General features: G+C 70.2%; 1 non-coding gene across 1 annotated transcript; it reads left to right on the plus strand.

Annotated features, from left to right (window-relative positions):
* The first annotated feature begins 565 nt into the window (after nt 1-565).
* LOC141979392 (5S ribosomal RNA) lies at nt 566-684 on the plus strand. The gene has a single exon (XR_012636808.1). It is a non-coding gene; the product is annotated as a 5S ribosomal RNA (ribosomal RNA).
* Nucleotides 685-4024: the final 3340 nt, after the last annotated feature.

The raw sequence follows: 4024 nt of genomic DNA on the forward strand, positions 1-4024 counted from the left end.
GGATCGGGCCCCTGGAAGTCTGAAAAATTTTTTTCACCGACCCCCAAAGTGGTATTGGGGGGGGCTCATAAAGCCTCCGGAGCGAAAAAAAAAAAAACGGAAAAAAGGATCGGGCCCACCCGAGGCAGGGGAGTCAGTAAGGGAAAGGGGACGAGGCGGCCCGGAGCCGGGTGCCCGGAGCCGGGTGCCCGCGGCCAGGATCGGGCCCCTGGAAGTCTGAAAAAAAATTTTTCACCGACCCCCAAAGTGGTGTTGGGGGGGGCTCACGAAGCCTCCGGAGCGGAAAAAAAAAACGGAAAAAAGGATCGGGCCCACCCGAGGCAGCGGAGTCAGTAAGGGAAAGGGGACGAGGCGGCCCGGAGCCGGGTGCCCGGAGCCGGGTGCCCGCGGCCAGGATCGGGCCCCTGGAAGTCTGAAAAAAAAAATTTCACCGACCCCCAAAGGGGTGTTGGGGGGGGGCTCATGAAGCCTCCGGAGCGAAAAAAAAAAACGGAAAAAAGGATCGGGCCCACCCGAGGCAGGGGAGTCAGTAAGGGAAAGGGGACGAGGCGGACCGGAGCCGAGTGCCTACGGCCATACCGGACGGAAGGCCCCCGATCCCGTCCGATCTCGGAAGGTAAACCGTCCCGGGCCTGGCTAGTACTTGGATGGGTGACCGCCTGGGAATCCCAGGTGCCGTAGGCAGCTTTTCCCGCTGCGAGCCAGCTCTCTCCTTTTCTGGGGAACAAGGGCAGGGTCGCCCTGCCAGGGGCCCTGGGGCTGAAGTCCCTGCCGGCCACCAGGTCAACCCGGAGCCTGCCCCTCTGCGGCCAGCAGGTCAACCCCATACCGGCAGGGGGTTGACCTGGTGGCCGGGAAGCAGAGCGGCCAGCAGGTCAACCCCATACATTCAGCGGGTTGACCTGGTGGACGGGAAGGAAAGCGGCCAGCAGGTCAACCCCATACTTTCAGCGGGTTGACCTGGTGGCCGGGAAGGAAAGCGGCCAGCAGGTCAACCCCATACATTCAGCGGGTTGACCTGGTGGCCGGGAAGGAAAGCGGCCAGCAGGTCAACCCCATACATTCAGCGGGTTGACCTGGTGGCCGGGAAGGAAAGCGGCCAGCAGGTCAACCCCATACATTCAGCGGGTTGACCTGGTGGCCGGGAAGGAAAGCGGCCAGCAGGTCAACCCCATACATTCAGCGGGTTGACCTGGTGGCCGGGAAGGAAAGCGGCCAGCAGGTCAACCCCATACATTCAGCGGGTTGACCTGGTGGCCCGAAAGCAAACCGGCCACCAGGTCAACCCGGAGCCTGCCCCCGCGGGCAGGGGCCAAGCGGACCCCCCTCCGCCCGGGCTTGCCCTGCTCCGAGCCGGGGCTTAATCCCCGTCCGGCCACCAGGTCAACCCGGAGCCTGCCCCTCTGCGGCCAGCAGGTCAACCCCATGCCGGCAGCGGGTTGACCTGGTGGCCGGGAAGGAAAGCGGCCACCAGGTCAACCCCATACTTTCAGCGGGTTGACCTGGTGGCCGGGAAGGAAAGCGGCCACCAGGTCAACCCCATACTTTCAGCGGGTTGACCTGGTGGCCGGGAAGGAAAGCGGCCAGCAGGTCAACCCCATACATTCAGCGGGTTGACCTGGTGGCCGGGAAGGAAAGCGGCCAGCAGGTCAACCCCATACATTCAGCGGGTTGACCTGGTGGCCGGGAAGGAAAGCGGCCAGCAGGTCAACCCCATACATTCAGCGGGTTGACCTGGTGGCCGGGAAGGAAAGCGGCCAGCAGGTCAACCCCATACATTCAGCGGGTTGACCTGGTGGCCGGGAAGGAAAGCGGCCAGCAGGTCAACCCCATACATTCAGCGGGTTGACCTGGTGGCCGGGAAGAAAAGCGGCCAGCAGGTCAACCCCATACATTCAGCGGGTTGACCTGGTGGCCGGGAAGGAAAGCGGCCAGCAGGTCAACCCCATACATTCAGCGGGTTGACCTGGTGGCCGGGAAGGAAAGCGGCCAGCAGGTCAACCCCATACATTCAGCGGGTTGACCTGGTGGCCGGGAAGAAAAGCGGCCAGCAGGTCAACCCCATACATTCAGCGGGTTGACCTGGTGGCCGGGAAGGAAAGCGGCCAGCAGGTCAACCCCATACATTCAGCGGGTTGACCTGGTGGCCGGGAAGGAAAGCGGCCACCAGGTCAACCCCATACAGGCAGCGGGTTGACCTGGTGGCCCGAAAGCAAACCGGCCACCAGGTCAACCCGGAGCCTGCCCCCGCGGGCAGGGGCCGGCATACCCCCGTCCGTCCGGGGTCGCCCTGCCCCGGGCTCCGGGCTTAAGTCCCGAGCGGCCACCAGGTCAACCCGGAGCCTGCCCCCGCGGGCAGGGGCCGGCGGACCCCCGTCCGTCCGGGGTCGCCCTGCCCCGGGCTCCGGGCTTATTCCCCGTCCGGCCACCAGGTCAACCCGGAGCCTGCCCCCGCGGGCAGGGGCCAGGCGGAGCCCCGTCCGTCCGGGGTCGCCCTGCCCCGGGCTCCGGGCTTAAGTCCCGAGCGGCCACCAGGTCAACCCGGAGCCAGCCCCCGCGGGCAGGGGCCGGCGGAGCCCCGTCCGTCCGGGGTCGCCCTGCCCCGGGCTCCGGGCTTAATTCCCGTCCGGCCACCAGGTCAACCCGGAGCCTGCCCCCGCGGGCAGGGGCCAGGCGGACCCCCGTCTGTCCGGGGTCGCCCTGCCCCGGGCTCCGGGCTTAATTCTCCTCCGGCCACCAGGTCAACCCGGAGCCTGCCCCCGCGGGCAGGGGCCAGGCGGACCCCCGTCCGTCCGGGGTCGCCCTGCCCCGGGCTCCGGGCTTAATTCTCCTCCGGCCACCAGGTCAACCCGGAGCCTGCCCCCGCGGGCAGGGGCCGGCGGAGCCCCGTCCGTCCGGGGTCGCCCTGCCCCGGGCTCCGGGCTTAATTCCCGTCCGGCCACCAGGTCAACCCGGAGCCTGCCCCCGCGGGCAGGGGCCAGGCGGACCCCCGTCTGTCCGGGGTCGCCCTGCCCCGGGCTCCGGGCTAAATTCTCCTCCGGCCACCAGGTCAACCCGGAGCCTGCCCCCGCGGGCAGGGGCCAGGCGGACCCCCGTCCGTCCGGGGTCGCCCTGCCCCGGGCTCCGGGCTTAATTCTCCTCCGGCCACCAGGTCAACCCGGAGCCTGCCCCCGCGGGCAGGGGCCGGCATACCCCCGTCCGTCCGGGGTCGCCCTGCCCCGGGCTCCGGGCTTAATTCCCGTCCGGCCACCAGGTCAACCCGGAGCCTGCCCCCGCGGGCAGGGGCCAGGCGGACCCCCGTCCGTCCGGGGTCGCCCTGCCCCGGGCTCCGGGCTTAATTCTCCTCCGGCCACCAGGTCAACCCGGAGCCTGCCCCCGCGGGCAGGGGCCGGCATACCCCCGTCCGTCCGGGGTCGCCCTGCCCCGGGCTCCGGGCTTAATTCCCGTCCGGCCACCAGGTCAACCCGGAGCCTGCCCCCGCGGGCAGGGGCCAGGCGGACCCCCGTCCGTCCGGGGTCGCCCTGCCCCGGGCTCCGGGCTTAATTCTCCTCCGGCCACCAGGTCAACCCGGAGCCTGCCCCCGCGGGCAGGGGCCGGCGGAGCCCCGTCCGTCCGGGGTCGCCCTGCCCCGGGCTCCGGGCTTAATTCCCGTCCGGCCACCAGGTCAACCCGGAGCCTGCCCCCGCGGGCAGGGGCCGGCGGAGCCCCGTCCGTCCGGGGTCGCCCTGCCCCGGGCTCCGGGCTTAATTCTCCTCCGGCCACCAGGTCAACCCGGAGCCTGCCCCCGCGGGCAGGGGCCAGGCGGAGCCCCGTCCGTCCGGGGCCGCCCTGCCCCGGGCTCCGGGCTTAAGTCCCGAGCGGCCACCAGGTCAACCCGGAGCCTGCCCCCGCGGGCAGGGGCCAGGCGGATCCCCGTCCGTCCGGGGTCGCCCTGCCCCGGGCTCCGGGCTTAATTCTCCTCCGGCCACCAGGTCAACCCGGAGCCTGCCCCCGCGGGCAGGGGCCAGGCGGAGCCCCGTCCGTC

Source organism: Natator depressus, chromosome 28, assembly GCF_965152275.1.
Source record: "Natator depressus isolate rNatDep1 chromosome 28, rNatDep2.hap1, whole genome shotgun sequence".
In the NCBI taxonomy this organism is placed as follows: Eukaryota; Metazoa; Chordata; order Testudines; family Cheloniidae; genus Natator; species Natator depressus.